General features: G+C 31.9%; 1 long non-coding RNA gene across 1 annotated transcript; it reads right to left on the bottom strand.

Moving 5' to 3' along the window:
- Nucleotides 1–6864: 6864 nt before the first annotated feature.
- LOC107848332 lies at nt 6865–11123 on the bottom strand. Its single transcript, XR_001667956.2, has 2 exons — nt 10515–11123; nt 6865–7242 (listed from the first exon to the last, which is right to left on the bottom strand). It is a non-coding gene; the product is annotated as an uncharacterized LOC107848332 (long non-coding RNA).
- Nucleotides 11124–20224: the final 9101 nt, after the last annotated feature.

The raw sequence follows: 20224 nt of genomic DNA, 5'->3' as shown, positions 1-20224 counted from the left end.
AGACAAAAGATGTCAAATTAGAGTTTACAATAGGTAGTTATATTTTAAAAGAAATAAATAAGAAGTACATTTATTGTCCAAATTGGTAAATGTATTCAGTTTTTACAGTCAAGTTGACGAGGCGATATAATTTTTTTTGAAATAATATCACAAGATTGATAAAAATAATATTGAAACCTTAACACATTTTTAAGTTATGAAATGGTTATATAAAATCACTTAATTTTATTTGATAGTTAATGATTGATGTTATTATTATGGTATCCGTTAATATGCATTATTTTTTAAATAAAAATTCTTTAAAATATTTATATATGGTTCTTATACTAGCTAGAGACCCTAGTTTTTTATTATTATTTTTATTTGCAGGAATTCATCGTCCTCTTTATGAATTATAATTTTTTCGATGATAATTTGGAGTAGAAGAAACTAACAACTAACTTGAACTATTTTATCAAAAATAAAGATTAATCCTAAAATGAATAAATATAGAATATTATTTTATTATTGAACTCCTAAGTTTCCAAATAAATACAGTACATATAAGCTTATTTCTAACAATTTTAATTGCAATTTTTGGTGGACATCGTTAAATTTAATATCGCAGTTAGAAGTTGAAAGAAAATTGTACTCACTAAGTTTTACATTTGAAAGGTTATTAATATTTCATATTGTTAACTAATAAGGATCATTTAAATTCAAAGTTCAAACTTAAGAAACTTTTTTGATCATTTTTCTCTCATCTTTTGAGTCACTTTTATCGATTATTGATTTTTAAAAAAAATGTATAAAGTTCGATGACATTATTGGAACAAAAAAAAAGATAAATGACTTTATTGGGATATTTCTCTAAGTTGAGTGACAATATGAGGAATTTACTCCGTTTATTTTTACTAGTTATGTTTTGTATTAAGAAAGTTCCGACAACCTATAACGAAATAGAAGAGGCGCCTAACAAAATAAATTAATATGTAATAATCTATATCTATACTATCTTAAAAGCACCAATTCAAAAAGCTTAAAGTGGAATTACTATAATATCCCCGCTTATTTAATTAAAATAAACTTATTTAAATTTCGAAATTACCCTAAACCATTTAAGTTTGATTTTATTTTTCAACTTTACATCTACGCACGCTGCAAAATTCGGAAGAGGCACCAACCAAAAGACTTTAGGACACTTCGCTTCAACGAGCACGTATTAGCAAGAGCACTTCTACTCTCTTTATAAAGCAGAAGCATCATGGAAGTACCCCGACAATCTTTCAATTTTCATCTTCTCTGTAAACCTATAAGGTATAAGGTATGCCCTGTTAATTCTCTAACACCAAACTTTTTAGCGTTTATGATTATTCATCTACTTCAAATAGTTAATTCCATTGTACTTTATGTTCAGGTTTCTATGATTGTTGTTGTTTCTTCCATCTATTTTCATTGTTAAGGCTAGGCCCAAACCATTGGTCAAATGCTCCAACCAAAAAATCAAGTTGTAAGTTTTCTATCTGAAACTGCTGATTGTTGTTGTTTCTTCCATCTATTTTCATTGTTAAGGCTAGGCCAAACCATTGGTCAAATGCTCCAACCAAAAAATCAAGTTGTAAGTTTTCCATCTGAAACTGCATAGCAACGTCCATGTATTTCACCCTTCCGAATTTGATAAGTGCTTATTTCATCAAAGGATCTTGTTTAATCGTTGGATCTTTGAAAAAAATGACAATGCCACTCTGCTAGGCTTTTTGGAGATATATTCTACTATGGCTGCTTCTTCATTGTCCAGTGGACTGTTCAACACCTCAATCTCTTTTGTCTTGCTATTTTTCCTATCAACCTCTTGTAAAAAATGCTTCGGAAAAGCATGCTCTTGTCACTTTTTTCAAAGTAAGGGACAAATCTATTCTCTTTTATCTTCAACTGTCTGTCTTTACTATCTCTCAGGACTAATAGATTTTCCAGGATGGTCGTATGTTCTCTTTCGTTCTGCTCGGGGACTTCACATGAAAAAAAATATGTGAAGGGTTGTGACACAAGATGAGGCATTGTTGCAAATGATGATGCCTTAACAACTTCGCAGCTTTAGGTCTATGTTCTGAAGTTTTACTTAGCGTGGACAAACCCCACTTAATTTTTTTAACAGTTCAGTCTTGTCAGCAACTCTAAATGGTGGTTGATGTGTAGCAATATCAAACATGTAGCATCCAAGCGGCCATATATCATATTTGTACCCATAGGGTATACTAGCTAGCAGCTCAAGGCACATGTCATTTGGAGTGCCAGATAGCGAGGAAGCAAGGCCTTTGGACAACCATTTACCTTTTGCAACAACAGAGGATTAGCCACTATGCATGGCTGACTAACCATTTTTGAGATGGTACGTCAAGAGCGATCAGATTTATTTGGGAAAGAACATTTTCTCAATTGTACATCACAGTTCTTCACTCTATGTCATGATATGTGTGCATTGTGCTTGAGAAGCAAAATAGTTTTGCATAAATATGTTGTCAAGTGTCAGCTGATTCTTAAATTCTTTATGTTTTGTATCCAAATATGAAGTGAATATCTATTAATTATTTAAAGACACCTTTCTCTTTTTCCATTGCATTGATAAATTCCTTCAACAACACTTACGCTACAAGAGATACATTTGAGATTTGCTTTCACTCTTATATCATTTTATGTACAAATTGGTATGCTATAGTATATCCTAACTTTATTATATTTTTTCAAGTATGTGTGATGAATTACTAGATCGCTACTAATCGAGAAGACTTTGAATTTTCCTACTTCATATCGTATTTTAATAAACAACAGGTTGAGGAATACTTTGTAAGCTTCACATCAAATTGGTTTTTTATTCTTTTTTTATCTTTACGCTAATTAGAAATGAATATAAGAATTTTCACTTAACTTTCTCAACTATAACTCAATTGAGTATGATTCCAATATACACAAATAAAATAATATACTACTCATGACCCAAGAAGATTACTTTAAAACAACTACACACGCTTTTACTTAATAAAAAAAAGAACTATAACTCAATTGAGTATGATTCCAATATACACAAATAAAATAATATACTACTCATGACCCAAGAAGATTACTTTAAATATATATATAATATTAAAAGTGTGAAAACCTTCGAAAAGTAATTTGAACTTTTTGCCCTTCATTAAACAAAACTGTTTTTTCACTATTTTCTTTAATTTATTATTTAATTATTATTTATTAACTAGACTCCTAAAATATACGGAAAGAGAATCAATTAATATTTTACTTTATACTGATCAATTAAAAAAATATTCCTAAAATACGATAGAAAAATACTCCATAGAAATTCTATATATTGACCTCTTTATCGTATTATTTATTCTACACAAACTTTTCAATTAATTCCTTCCAATAATTTAGCCTCGAAGAATTCTCAAATTTCAAATGAAGATCATCACCACTATTGAGCTTAAGCTAGATTTGCATGGTGAAGAACATGCTAGAAAGGTTGAACAATCCATTCATCAATTTAGAGGTAATTCATTTTAATTAATTAAACATCATTTTTTGTAGATTAGTTAACAAGAAAATTTTGATAAAAATTAGGTTTAGTCAAAAGATGAATGTCAATCGATTTAACAAATTTGTTGGTAAAAATTAATTTTAATTAAATAAATTCTCCAAAAGATGTTGAACTTAATTATTGCATTAATCTTTATTATTTAAACAAATATCCTATTTAGTGTAATATTTAAATTCAATAAAGTGAGATACACGCGCAAGACGCATACACCTAAACTAGCATACGCCAGTCTTGAAAATATTGTTGCTTAATCTATCATAATTTTTACTTAAAAAAAATAAAAATCACGATAATTACTTGCAACAAACTAAAATGTACGGAATTAACTGCGCTGAGATCTCTATATTTGCCTTGAGGATATTGTTGTCTTTAATTGGCAGCTCCTCTAAATATTTTTTATCAGTTTGGAAATTAAGAAAAGGAATAGCGGACAGTTTAGGTTTTGTCTCTAGAATTAAAAGTGGACAAAATTAGAAAGTATTAGAGTGATAAATCAAGGACAAAATGACAATGAAATTGGATATTTAGTAATTTAATTATTATTGATCTATCTATTTCTGCTTTTTTCTTAATGGAACACAATAGATTTCAATGCGAGGATTGATACTAATTTAGTTGCAGAAGGCGAGGTTGAGAAGGTTCAAACATGTAAAGAGGAAATGCATATATGTCCTAGTGCGGAGATGTAAGAAGTTGGCTATGGATTATTTCAAGAGGGTAGAGCTAGGCCGAAGAAATATTGGACAGAGGTAATTATATGAGATATGATGTAACTTCAGCTTAACGAGGACATGATCTTATATAGAAAGTTATGGAGGGAACGAATTAGGGTAGAAAATTAGTAGGATAATTAAGTGTTATCTTACTTGGGGGTCATTTGGTAGGATGCATTAGAAAAAATAATGTATGCATTAGCTCTGTGTATTACTAATATCTTATTTGGTACATTTTTTCAATCTATGTATAACTGTCACGACCAGAGGCTACCCCCTAGTCGCGACAACGGTACTTATGGTCACAAGTGACCATAAGCTAACCCATGAGCTGGTACTTGCTGTGAGCATTGAGTAACTAATAATAAAGACATGCGGAAAACAACTGATAAATGCCATAAGGTTTTAAATACTGAAAATGTACTGAATCTGCAAGTTTGAAAATATATGCGAAAATAATGAAATCCGACTAATAACACTGATAGACTAACTGACGTCTGAATGTCTAAAAAGCCTTTAACTGACTGACTGTGGAGTTAATGGGACAAACCTTCCAACTAACTCCTCCTCCTCCTCCTCCTCCTCCTCTCTTATTTTTGCTTCTTTGATTCTTTCTCTGACTGCTTCAGTGTATGAAGCTGGATGATCTTCATGATCCTTACTTCATATTTCTATTTAATTCTATATGGTATCATAGCCAATACGATCTGCAGATCTTCCACAATCTCTTCTAGAAATTTTGATATATATTCTCTTACTCAATCATTGCTACTTGTAATTGTCTTGATTTCTGCAGTTATCTAGTCATTACTATGGAAATTTAGTCGTGGTTCTGAGTTCTGATTTCAATCATTAGTCATCCAGTTAGATTTTTTTTTTTATCAAGAATTGTTAAGCAGCGCAAGAATTGAAGGTTAGGTGTCATTTAACTTTTGGGAAAGATGGATTCTAGAAGTGTTGGTAGCGTCACCCTTGCAACTAGTGGTGCTACTCAAGCTTTCAATCATAATCACCCACAGTATCTCCACTCAATTGATGTAAGTCATATTTCCTCAATCTCTTTACAACTTACTGGTTTTGAAAACTAATCTCTTTGGAGCAAATTTATAAAAATTATCTTTTTAGAAAAGAATTAAGTTGGGATTTATGGATAGTTCTTGGAAGAAAGAGAGTTTTAGTGAAGAATTGGGTTACCAGTAGGAAAGATGTAATGATATAGTGCAATCTTGATTGACAAACACTGCATTGAGTTCTTTGTTAAGAGGCATGGTGTATGGGACTACAACTTGTAAGGTGTGGGAGGATCTGAGAGAAAAGTTTGACAAACTTGATGGATCAAGAGCACTGAATCTGCACAAGGAAACTGCAACAATAGTACAGTGTACTCTGAGTGTAGCTGCATAATTCACAAGGCTGAAAGAGTTACCACCTTCTAATTGCAACTAAGCTAAGTTTAGGAAATTAGCCTATCTGCACAGGCGGAAATTGTATCAGTTTTTGATGGGGTTGAATAATAACTATATGCAAGCAAGAAGCCAAATACTTATGATGACACCTTTACCCTCAGTAAACCAGGCTTATGCATGATCATAAGTGATCAACCACAGAAATTTATGACCTCAACTTTATCTGCAAGGCTTCTTGGTGCAATGCTTGCAATTCACGCTCATGATTCTATTGCAATGTACTCAAAAACTGCAGCATCAAAAATTCAAAAAAAACTACAATCTATTTTGTGAATTTTGCAAAATGAAAGGACATACCAAAAACATATGCTACAAGTTAGTTGGATACGCTACTGATGCAAAGTTCAAGAAGAATGAGGAATAGGATTTTCTTACAGGCCAGGTTCAATTTTTTTGGACCTTCTGCAAACAATGCTTACTAAAAAGAAGCAACATCACTACTAGAAATTATCCCTATGGAGACGGTTCTAAAATAATTGCAATATATAACAAAACCGTCGTCATAGCACTATCACAACGGTTAAGCATACGTCCTATATGCGACTGTTGGGATAAAGATATGGCAACAGTTTATGCGATGGTTGACAGAAACCGAGACCATAGAATACCTATAGCAACAGTTATTTTTCTCTTATTGGGACGCCTCTTTTCACCTATAACGCCGCCGCCTAACCGTTGAAATAAATTCTATTGCAACAACGTTAAATCGTTACAATAGTATCTATTGCGATGGTTTTAGTATTCTATAGACGGTTTTTGCGTGGCTATTGCAACTATTTCAAAAACCAATTGCAATAATTTATTATTTTGTTGCAACTTTTTTTGACTACCTATTGCAACTGTTTCGTTAAGTTATTGCAACAGTTGTTGGTTACATATTACAACGATTTTGTTGGTATTTTACAAAGGTTTTTGACTACCTATTGCAACAGTTTCTGATACTATTGCAACGATTTATTGATCTATTGCAATGATTGTTGCCACATGTTGTTACTAGCTCAAATATCAATTGCGATGATTTATATACAATAGCCACTCATAAGTTTCTGATACTAATGCAACAATTTATTGATCTATTGCAATGATTGTTGCCACATGTTGTTACTAGCTCAAATATCAATTGCGATGATTTATATAAAATAGCCACTCATACTGTAAATTAGTATTTACATACATAATGAATTATAATACACAATTATATATACATCTCAAAACAAAATCATTCATTAATAACTACATAATCCAAAATATGCAACAAGTCTAAACCCAAAAGCAAAATGTTAATTAAGGCCAAATAATTAATTAAGTTCTTACATAGTATCAAGTCCGAGTCGCGATAAGTTTTAAGAGCTGCAACAGCCAACTCTAGTTTTTGTAACTAGAGAAGCATTGGAACTACCCCTCAACTTTCATTTATTATGTTAATGTTACAGCATAAAAGGAAAAAGTTTGAGATGCAGCTTCTTTTCGAGTGCTCTTCAAAGCTTATAACCTAGCAAGTTAAATGTAAGATCAGTGATATAATGAGTTAGAAAACTGGAATAGTGAATGTAACATTCCTAAAATATTTAAGTTTAATAATTGGATGGATGTTTATACTCTGATTTATTCAAAATCTTATTTGTAATAAATATTCCCCCTTTTTTGATATTATAATGATGCTAGAGTGCGAAAAAAGCCAGTTAAATAGGCTTTCAAAATAGTAAAATTATTCTGTTTGCTGAAGATGAATAAGCTTATGGAAGCTTCCTCAATTGATGGACTAAAATTTGTCTTATATTTAGGATAACAAGATTTGGCTCATAATATTAGTGCTTAGTATCCTATATATACTTATGCTGTTAGACCTTTTGGCTAACAAAGATGAGGAAGTGAATAAAAAAATGCATACAAGGAAGAGATATAAATGTAACCTGCTTATTTATAAACATTTATAAGAACAATAAATGTAGATATTCTCGAATAAAAATAATAGTGCTACACTCGAAACATTGGTACTCAAGTTCCAAATCTCCAGTAAGTGTCCATAAACGATACACTCGGAACATTGATACTCAGGTTCTAAATCTCCAGTAAGTAACTATAAGCGATCTCATTGACATTTTTCATTACAAACTTGTTAAGGAAGGGTTTGATATCCATCTAAGTGCAGAACAAGACATGAAGTAGGATGAGATTCATAGATCGCTTAGTCAGGAAGGGTTAAACTCCAGTGTACATAGAACCTAAAAAAAAAATTTATCTCCTGAAGCCCATAGAGAGAGCATCTATATAATGACCTTTTTATGTTGCTGAAGCCCAAGCTTCTATTATGCTTAATTATATTAGGTCAGTCTTGAGTTAATGACCTAAGACCAATTAACAAGAATTAGATTCTTGTCTGTTGTAAGTGGATCTCCTGCTTTTCAAGCTCACATTGAACTTTGGAAAGATTATCCATAATCCATTGAGTTATGTGATTTTCTTTTGTTCATGATTCCATTGAACATAGCATTTGGTTGTACTTGTTATGTTGTCCTACATATACTAAAGAAAATTAAAAGGGGTGGAATAACCATGTATGGCTAGTTTTCTAGATTGTATAGCCTATTCTACAACTAGGATTTGTTTCGTATCTGTTGTAAATGTGGCATGTTATTGCATTTTCCCTCTAATTTTTGGGTAACTAAAAAGATTCAGACACAAGGATGCCAGCAAGTGGCAGATCCTAACCCGCTTCTATATTCTTCAAAATCTGATACTTGAAAGAGATGCTCTTTATATTGACCAACAGAGATGTATAAAGTCCAGGTTCAGATACAAAAGAATAAATGCCTTAAAAATTCTCGATTTCCTATGTGAAGAAGAAATAATTCTTTTCTATGTTGTTTCATACTGGGTGTACTGAAATGTGCATGTATCCTAGAAGTTTATAAGTTCTGTTTGGCTAATCATAGTCTAGGAATCTCATCGAAGTTTCTAGTTTAATAGTCATATTTAATAACTATCACACACGTTGTGGCAATTAAATAAAATTTGTGTGTTTATCTTCAGAACATTAGATGACAAATAGTGTTCCAATACATCCATGAAGCTTAAAAGAACTCTGAAATAAAGTAATCCCTTTATCTACAGAAATAGAGAGGTAAGAGTTAATAACAACCTTTTAAGTTAATAGTCGTTCATATTTCAATCAAGTTAGTGGTCATGTGCATTTAATCCATTTTTCTACAGTGTAAAATTAATTTTGGCTTCTAATCCTTGCTCTCTAGGAAACTCCCGCTGAATTTGCAGAAAATCTAAAGTTCTAGACCAAAAAAAAAGTAATCCATGTACTGCAGGATGACTGACACTGGTTCAAGAAGCATGTCGCAAAATCTTTCACTTCAAAACTATTATATAATTTGTTGTTTTTATGCATTTAAAACCTTCATGCCTAACACTTTTGATTTGCTCTTCCTTTCTATAAATCGAGAAGAGAGTTTTGAGGTCTAAACATTAGCAACAAATGGACTTCACGTGATGCCCTCCTTTCCCCCCAGAAGAGAAAAAACAAAGCCGATTGATTAGACTTTTCTGAAAAAGATTTAGACGATCAAAACTTTAATAGTCAAAACCTGATTGCATTTTAACTAAGACATCAAAGCAATGAACTTTTCCCCATTACTAAAACATATAATGGTTACTGCTTATGATGTAGAGTGAGAGAAAAGGAAATATTTTATCTTTAGTTCAGAGGAAACTCATAGATTATATTAAAGGTGAACCACTATATCAGTTGACAAGGAAATTTAACACCACATGAAAGAAAAAAAAAGGCAATGCGAAAAGGAAAATCTGAGAGCTCAATAATATACATAGGAAATACATGCCTATGTATGACTCTTTAAATCATGCAATCTGAGTGCATAAAAAACAAGCCCAAAGACTAGATAACAGTCTATTACTTCTTAAAGACTAGAACACACATAAGAGATAGGCAGTTTATTTTCTAACATACTCTAATTCCCTAAAGACTAGGACTAATACTCTAATTAGTATTCTCTTCTCAATTTTGTGCATTTTAATACTTTCTTGAATTCTCAGTTTCCACTAGCTCAGCTCCAAGTTACATTCATAATCAGTTAGTCTTTTTCTCTTCCACTTGTTCGTTATTGGGGAAATTTTGTTCTACAACAGGAGTTGTTTCATCTTGATCCACAAAGTTGATACAATGCAAAGAACCTTAGTACATGATCCACAAATTTACGGTTATCATCATCACATTTTTTTTAGTTCTGGTGAGACTCGAATTGCACATATTGAGGAATACATTCGTAAGGTAAGGATTCTCAATCCAACTCACATCTCTCTGCATCATTTCTTGTGAACAAAATAGTTTTTTTGATACCCCAATTTTGGAATTAATTTGAACTCAATCATTCATTTGGGAAGAATTATATTTACATGAAACTGCTACTCATTTCATAAAGAGGATTTAATCCTCGACTATTTATACTCTTGCCTTTTCTGTTATTTTCTTAAATAAGCATCATCAATCAATCTTCTGTTGCCCAGAACAAGAACCATCAAATTCAACAAAAAGAACAAAAGGGTCACAAATTTAGCTACCCAAATAGCATAAAAATAGCATCTGAACAAACACCACGAGACAAAAAATCCAAAACAACAGGAAAAAAAACTAAAATAAATCCCTACACACTTAATAACTTAGGTCGATAGAAAATTCCAAAATAGAAATAGGAAAAATTAGGTCAAAATTATTAATTAGAAGAATACGCTAACCTTAAAGTCCCAAAATTGAAGAAGAACACTCCAAAACAACAAGTGGGTTGGCTCTGAAACAGCAAACAACACTTAAGAGATTGTTGTTTGAAATTTCACTATGAGATTGAGAGCTCTAACTGGATCAAAATTTCACTAAGACCTTGAAATTTCACCTTAATCTTATGTCGAGATTGCTGTTCGAAAAAGATTTTTGTTCGCTATTTGAAAGCTTAATTTCTCCTTAATCGATTGTATTTTTTTAGAGAGAGCTTCTGTTTCTAATGGGAAAATTGGCTTTTGTTCGAGCTTAATGTATTTGAAAGTTGTTCGAGATTTTGTTTAGAGAAATGGATTTGAAAGTTGTTCGAGATTTGAAATTGATTGAATTTGTTGCTATTTTGTCTGAAACAACAAAAGAAATGGATCGAAATTTTGTTTAAGAAATGGAGATTTTGTTTGAGAAAGAGAAGTAGGGTTTTGGCTCGTGGTTTTGTTCTATTGAGAAAGGGAAAATATGTTTTGATAAATTGGAAAAAAAATTGGCGTATGAAATATTACGGAAGAAATTAATAAACAATGCTTGTACCTATTGCAACGCTTTATTTTCCCATTAAGTATCACCATAGATGCTTTTATGATAACGGTTTTAATAGAGTTGCTATATATATACATATTGCAATGGTTCATTTTCAGTAGCGATGGTCAGCACTAAATCATAGTATTAAAACTATTACTTTTGGCAACGGGCGATAGCATTGATATAGATAGTCTATTGCATCGCATTTGCAACCATCGCCAAAAAGTTTATTGCCGTAGGCCCCATTTCTGGTAAAGAATGAAGGTTATGTTACAAAGGCACAAGATGAAAAAACATAAGACTTGAACATGGTACAGACTAAACCTGTCAAACAGGCCGGCTGTCCAGTTCCAGTCCGTTTAGTCCGGCCCATTTACTTGGCTCGGTCGAGTTTGAGTCGGCTCGATGAGCGCACGGGCTATAGGGTTGTCGATCCCAGGATGGGCCGTCTATGTTGACGAGCCCGATAAGTCCGGCCCTGTACAAACCTGGACTAGGCCTATCGGGTGCCCGACCTGGTAATATTTTTTTAACGACATTTAGCCGTTTTGGGCCCCCAAACAACCAAATTGGACCGTTGGGCCAAGACATTATAGTCGTTTGGACCCCAACGACCAATTGACAATTTTTTTAATTTAAAAATTTTTCTATAAATACCCCCAATTCAAAATTTATTTTTCACACAAATTTCGTTCTCTCAAATCTCAATCTCTCTCAAATATTCTAATTATCTCCTAAAGTGCTCAATTTTATTTTTTAATTTTGCAATTACAAATACGAGTGGAAGTTTTCTAAAGTCGCAATTTTCGGATACTTTCAAAATTCGGTATTGTCGTTTCATCTTTTACCTTTAATTTTTAATTAGTGTATTAATTGTTGAATATTTATTTTTATTATTATTGTGTATTTTGAATATTTTTTAGTTAATTTTATATTATGGATAAAATAAGAAACCTCGGTAAAAGTGTCAAAATTTTTTGTCCCGAAAGTGGTAGTAAAAAATGAATTGGTTGCGGTTCCAGTAGAGGTAGTTCAAGTAATAGATATACATGTATGCCTCCGTGCCGGTTAGTCAACCTTTTGAAGAAGAAATAAGTGTAGGTGCTCACGATATGGATTATACAGAAGCTCAGATAAATTAAGGTATAAAAGAAGAAAATGAAATTGATGCGTTTAATTTAGATGATGATGATAAAAATATTGGTGAGACATCCGCATTTGAAAATGTTAATGTTAGATCTGAATCGGTTAATCTTCATCCCCGTCCTCCCCATTCCCCAAGAGCTCGTAGAAGAACTAGTATTACATGGGAATTGTTTACGGAAATAGAAGAACAAACTAAGGTGCAATGCAATATTTGAGAAATTGTATATGAGCATAAAATAGGAGGCTATCAAGGGGGTACAGGTTCGCTGATGAGATATATAAGAGATAATCACGCTAGAGAGTTACTTATTGCACAAGGTGGTGAGGCTGTTGGTGGGCCAACACAAACTGGATTGAACCCAACAACCGGTCAATTAACTAAGAATTATAATAAAATAAAGAACCAGAAAGAAATAGTGAAAGTGATAGTTGTGGGTTGTTTGCCTTTCACTTTTTCTTCTTCGGATGCTTTCATTCATTATATTCAAATAATTTATAATTCTATGTTTAATGGTATTCCTAGAAGTACTTGTTGGACCGATAGTTTTAGACTCCATGCACAATATGTTTATTATTTATCTACATTATTAAAAAATATTCAATGTAGAATTGCTCTAACTTCCGATCTAGATCGTGTTGTTAATAAAAACAATTATTTAACCATTATTTGTCACTGGATAGATCATAATTTTGTTATGTAAAAATGTATTCTAGCTTTTTTGTATGATGAAAATTGTAGACATACTGAAAAATTTATTTCTGAATCTATTACTAAAATTTCCGAATATTATGGTGTTGAACAAAAAAATTATGTATTGCTTTTGATAATGCATCTAACAACAAGGCTACTATTGACAAGTTAAAAGCCGACCTTTCTCAGTTGTTATTTGAAATACTTCATGTTAACTGTGCTTGTCATATATATAACTTAATTGTAAAAAATGATCTTGAATTTTTTGAGCTTTATACTGAAAAGGTCCGGCTTGCTGTTGGTTTTATTCAAGAAAATAATCAAAGAAAACGTGTGAGAGAATTTAAAGTTAAATGTGAACAAAATGGACTTGGACCGATATTAATGCCGGAAGAATGTGATACTAGATGGAATGCTACTTATACTTATTTAAAAACATGTCTTGCTTATAAAGTTTCTATTACAATAACTTTTAATCAATATTCTGGTTCTTTTCCTGAGTGTATGCTACATGATTCTGATTGAGCTGCAATTGATGATCTTGTTAAGTTTTTGAAAAAAATTTATATAGCTACGATTGAATTTTTCGGTGCCTATTATCCTACTATTTACAATATTTTAGCTTATTTAGCCGACATTTCTTGTTTACTTAAAGAATATAAGAATACAGAAGGTTACAAAGAAGTTGTTGGTGCTATGTTGGCTAAATTTAAAATATATTTTTATCCACTTCCCCCAATTTACTTGGTTGGTGCTATACTAAATCCATGTATGAAATATAATACTATGTGCGACTTTATCCTAATTTTGATTTTTCAGGATCTTTCAAGTGGAAAGATGAAGGTGATTGATAAAACGTGTAATGGACCATATCTGTTGCTCAACCTAACTGATAAAAATCTGAAAGGTAAAGCTGTTAATTTGTCTGCTCAGAGGACAACATCATTAGTAATGTTGATATAAGTTTGTGGCATAAGAGATTAAGCCACATTTCTAGTAAAACATTAACTAGTATGCTTTAAAGAAAGCATAATAATGTAGAAGATATTGTCAAGAAGAGTGACAGATGTCCATGTGCTAAACAATGTAGATTACCTTTTCATTCCAGTACTAGTCAATCTACTGATAGCTTTGATCTTGTCCACATGAATGTATGGTCCCCTTATAAAGTACCAAATTATGATGGAAATAAATATTTTCTTACTTTAGTTGATGACTACTTTAGAATGACTTAAATTTATTTACTTAAGATGAAATATGATGCCTATTTTGTCACTCCTTTATTTCTGTAATTTGGTAAAACACAATTTAATAAAACAGTAAAAGTAATCAGGTCTGATAATGGATCTGAGTTTGTTAATAACTCTTGAACCTCTTTATTTAAGTTAGGCATCATACATCAACGATCATGTCCTTACACTCTAGCAAAGTGAAACAGTTGAAAGAAAGCATAGACATATACTTGATGTAACTAGAGCTTTTAAATAGTAATCACACATTCCTCTTAGATTTTGGGGTTATTGTGAACAAGCTTCTGTGTACTTAATTAATAGAACTCTACAGTGCTTATTATGTCACCTTATCAGAAGTTGCATAAGTGATCACTTTTTAAAATTATTTTAAAGTCATAGGCTGCCTATGTTATTCTAAGAATTTAGTTGAGCATGATAAAATGGATTATAGGGTCAGGACTGCAGTATTGATGGGCTATTCAGAAACTCAAAAAGGTTATATCCTATATAATTTGACTAAGAAGTCTTTTTTGTCGATAGAGATACCATATTTCAAGAGTTTGAGTTTCCTTTTCATAAAGCCTCTTCAGAAACAACTATTTTTATGGATAATCTGATAGAAGATCGTGTTGAAAATCAAATTCTACAAAAAATACAGTACTCCTTAAACATTTAGTATTGAGTTGGTCAGCTCCTCTTATCAATGTTTTGTTACCACATCCTTAGTAATTTTTCCAACTTCAAGAGTTAGATCACAAGCAGTACCAACAAGGAGGTCTACTAGAGGCACTCAACCACCTATATATCTCAAAGACATTGTATCACTAAGTCCTTATCAGGATAAATCTATATACCCCTTATCAAACTATGTTTCTTATGATCATAGTTCTTCTAACTATAGTGTTTTGTTCTCAGCTTTTTCTTCCATTACTGAACCCCAAAAACATATGTTGATGGTACAAAGGATCCTAAATTGGTAGAAGCAATGAATTATTGAAATTCAAGCACTCCAAGAAAAAAAATTGAGAAGTAGTATAACTTCTTAAAGGGAAATGTACCATTAGATGCAAGTGAATTTATAAGATAAAGTATAAAGTACATGGTGAATTTAAGAGGCTAAAAGTTAGGCTAGTTGCTAAGGGTTATAACCAAAGAGAGGGAATAGACTATCAATAGACTTTCTACCCAGTAGTCAAGATGATTACTATAAAATATGTCTTGTCTGTAGCTGCTTCAAGGAATTGGCATGTACATCAAATGAATGTATACAATGATTTCTTACAAGGTGATCTAACAGATGAGATCTACATAAATATGACAGGGTTTTGTGAGTAAGGGGGAGAATAATATAGGTAGACTCATAAAGTCTTTATATGGGCTCAAACAAGCTCCAAGACAATGTTATGCTTACATAAGCCTTAATCAATTCTCTGTTTTAGTAGAGTCAATATGATCATTCTCTATCCACTAAGAATACATGTGAGGGCATGGTTATTATGCTTATATATGTGGATGACATGTTGATAAGATGTGACAAGTTGGAACTTATTGAAGACACTAAGAGACATTTACAATAGGCATTCAAAATAAAGGATATAGGTGACTCAAATATTTTTTAGGGATTGAATTTTCAAGATCAAAACATGGAATACTCATGCATCAAAGGAAGTATGTACAAGAATTAATCTCTGAGTTAGGATTATCGAGACCTAAACCCGCAAAAACACCTATTAATACAAGCCAGAAGCTCACGACTAGGAAGTATGATGAACATATAAAAGGTGAACTACTGGAAAAAAATGTATTCCTGCCTGATCAAGGTTCATATCAAAGACTAATTGAAAAGCTCTTATATCTTACTATCACAAGACCTGATATTGCTTATGGTTTTCAAAATATCAGTCAATACTTATAACAACCTAAAAAATCACATATGAAAGCAACTCAAGGAATAGTTAAGTACATCACAAAACAGCCAGTAAAAGGTTTACTATTATCAAACAGGCCTTAAGATCACATTACAACATTTTGTGATGCTGACTAGGCAGCATGTCCACAAATAAAAAAATCTCTTACTATTTTTCTAGTTAAATTTGGAAATTCATTAGTAGCCTGAAAGTCTAAGAAACAAACTACAATCTTAAGAAGTTCAGCTGAATTAGAGTACAGGAGATTAGCCTCAACAGTTGCAGAACTAGTTTGACTAATTGAAACGCTGAAAGAAATTGGTTTTAAGCTTAAACAACCTGCCACAATCTATTATGATAGTAAATTTTCACTGTAAATTACTGGTAATTCAATTTTTTATGAGAGAACTAAACACAAAGAAAAAAATCTTCATTTCGTAAAGAAGAAGCCATAACGGGGTATTATAAAGATATAATATATCAACACTAAGGAACAATTGGCTGATTTGCTTACTAAAGGGTTGACTAAAGAGCAATATGTTCATCTAATTTCCAAGCTAGGAATACTTAACATTTTCTGGCTACCTGGCTTAAGGGGGAGCATTGACATGAACAAGTAATAACAAACAATAAGAACAAGGAAGTAACAGTTAGAATAGTCAGCTAAGTACTATTGAGTACTGTGCATAACTAACTCTGTGAAAATTTAGTTATGAGTCCCAGAAATCAGTTAGTCCTAGAAGCTTCTTAGCTTAGATATATATATTATCACTTTTACATACATGAACAACATTTTATTGAGTAAAATTTAGTTTACTCCCTTAATCAGTTACTCATTCATTCTCTTCTTCCTCTTCTTCATTATTTTTCTTATTTCTTCTTCTCTGATTGCTTCGATGTATGAAGTTGGATGATCTTCATGATCTTTACTTCATGTCTCTCTTAAATTGTCACAACCCCAAAAATGAAGGTCATGATGGAACTTGTCGCGGTGTACCTTAACAAGTAAGTCTATCACCCAAATCGATACAAAAAGAGAAAAAAACATAAATATCTCAAGATAAGGCTTCTAGAATGAAGACGAACCATATAAGTAATCATAACAATGCGTAAAGAACTTATCCAAAATACCAATCATGCCCAAAATCAGGTGTCAATAGTGTAAGAACTACTAATACAATCCAGGAGTCAAATACATCAGAAAAATAACCATAAAAGAATAATATCTGTCTCTAAATACTAATAAAGACATAACTACTATAGAAAGATAGAGGTGAAATATGGACGCATGAATATCCAACCGCTACCTTGGAAGCTCCAACAATCAAGCAAGTCGAAGAGCACTCGAGGTAGGACCTGCACCGAAATGGTGCAGTAGACATGAGTACGGTCCACTTATACTTAGTAGGTATCATAGGCCGACCAAACAAAGTAGTAAATAAAATATACAAAATATACACTAAGGAAACGTCAGCTGCAATTAGAAAATATCCCACAACGATAGCCCACACCACTTGCACTAACAGTTCTAATATATCACATATATTGCAACATCACAATCAAATAGAACACAAGTATGCATTATATCACATATAAGTAAAACAAGGAGAACATGCATATACAAGATCATCAAATACAAGTAAAAGAAGATAAGACAATTACATAAATGATAAGTCAATATAGCAATATGACACAATATAAACATAATAAAGTAAGTGCAATGTATATGATGATGATGATGCACGAGGTCATTACACAACCTCCGAGACCATCGCACAATCCCCGTATACACTTACGGAGGCAAGCCTCCCAATGCAAAACCCATGGGGGGTTCATCAACCCGTATACAATCCACATATCTCATATCTCCTTTTCGATACATCCCCCAGAAAGGGTTTTATAAGGTCTTACAATATCTTCTCCCCGGCATATTCCTCGGGGGATTTTAAAAAGGTATTGGTAGTGTTATTGAGGTATTGCCACAGTGGTATTAATGTTTCATGAATGAGTATGATATGAGGTGTAATAATTTTTGTCGGGCCCTATTCCGAACCGGTCGAAACAACACACGACGTATGGTGGCATTTAATGACTATTGGGTTTTGAAAATCATTTTTTAGAGTCGCCACCTAACTTTTTGGGAAAATTAGAAAAAACCATTAGTTATTGTAAAAACTCCGTTTTAGTCTGTTGAAAACATTTTGAGATTTTGAGTAAGGGTTTTGGTTACTCGAGGGGAAGATGTTAGGCTCCCCTCAGAGTCTATCCGAAGATAGTCCTTATGCTTAGTTTAGGAAAAATCATTGCTTTATTTATTTGCGAAAATTGTGAAAAGAAAAACTTTCATCATTATTTTCTACTTGCTATTTTATATAAAAGAGAGTAAACTTAAGGTATAACAAACATGATGTTACTGCGTACAAGGAAATAATGCAATCATCGCATGAATATTTTAAGATATGAAAATATCTTTTTATTTTTTTATGATTTTGATAAGATAAAGGAAAAACTTTACTATCTTTATATATACAAAATTGAGCGGGTAAATAAAATTTACAGAAATATTTTAAAGCGTGAAATAATTTGAGACAAAATGTGAATATGAATATACTTGAAAGTACTAAAAAAGATGTGAAATTTTACTTAATTTGTGAAACTTAAAGAGATTTAGATTAGCAATAAGCGAAAAGAAAAATATGATAATATAATCCATAAGCATAAAGAAAATGATAATACTAATAGTAATAATAATGGTAATAACAGTAGTATTAATAATGATGGTAACAATAATAATAATAATAATAATTGAAATAGCTACAAATATTATGGTGTAAATAATGACGGTAAGAATAGATATGATGTAAAGTAGTAGTTGTGAAAATAATACGATGTACCTTGTACATGGTAGCAAAAGAATGTATATACCTCGTGTTTTCTAATCTCTTGAGAATCTGAAAACCCGAACGAACGTAAAAAAATATATAAAAAATATGACTTGAACATTAGAGTTATATACTGAGAAAGTCAAAGTTGATGAACAAACTCTTTTGGAAAAATCTGAAATTTTGATAACTTTCTCGAGTAAGTTAAAACTGAAATTTCATTTATTTATCTTTTGTTATATTTTAAAGAAAAGTGTGAAGGTTTCTAATCTTATTTAAGATATTGGTAATGAGTTTTTTATTTTTTCAAAAAGTTAACCGATTATGATAAACATATATATATATATATATTTGGTGATAATCCCGTGTTATTTGCGAAAGTCGGAATGTTAAAACTACTTCTAAAGGATCAACAAATAACAAGATAACATAAATTTAATAACTAAGTAAATTTATCTAAAAATAAATTCAATAACAAGAGTTGGTATCATTCTAAAACTCAACATGACAAGTATAAATCAAATTCAGAGAAGATAAAGAGATACTAGACTCCATTTAGGAGTTTGGGGTTCTAATTTGCGCGACTCCAAAAACTCTGAGATCCTAGTAGAGTTTGACCTGATACTTGGGTCAGAAAATGAGTTTCGTTATGAAACTCCCAACTCCCGAGATCACTTGTAACACAAAAAAAGGGTAAAAGATTAGTACGTCGACAAAGAAATGATACATGCGAGTGCGCAAAGCAAAAAAATGTATAAAAGGATGGATATTCCAAATAAGTAAGCATACGTCTTCCTATAAATGTTTTAGCCGGGAAATATTTAAGAACATAGCCTAACATGAAACATTATTAATTAAAGCATGCATCAGGGAAAAAAAATATTTTAACATGACTAGAACTTTAGCAACTAGTAATTTGTCCATCTCTATGAATGCCTATTTTTTGGGTTGCGAAGGACAAAAGCCATAAAGAACTCTAAAAATAAACTACAAAACTTTTTTTTATCTTTTTGACTCACTTTTTTTTTTCAATTTCAGAATGCCTATACACTTTACTTCTAACACATGCTTTCCCCAAAATTAGTTCGTCAAATGACCACGTTACCCTCAAAGATGTAACATTTAGCATGTAGGGATGCTTTTAAGGTGAGTCTACTCCGAAGGGCCAAGTGGGTCCCGCTAGGTATCAATATGATGCAGATAAGCATGACCTAAAGGCTGACCTACGTTGGAGTCCACTAATAAGGTTGTTCGGGGGAGTGTATGGTCGATAGTGGATTGCTTTAGCTGTCC

The sequence above is a fragment of the Capsicum annuum genome, chromosome 11 (assembly GCF_002878395.1).
Source record: "Capsicum annuum cultivar UCD-10X-F1 chromosome 11, UCD10Xv1.1, whole genome shotgun sequence".
NCBI lineage: Eukaryota > Viridiplantae > Streptophyta > Magnoliopsida > Solanales > Solanaceae > Capsicum > Capsicum annuum.
This window is presented reverse-complemented; position numbering and strand designations above follow the sequence as displayed.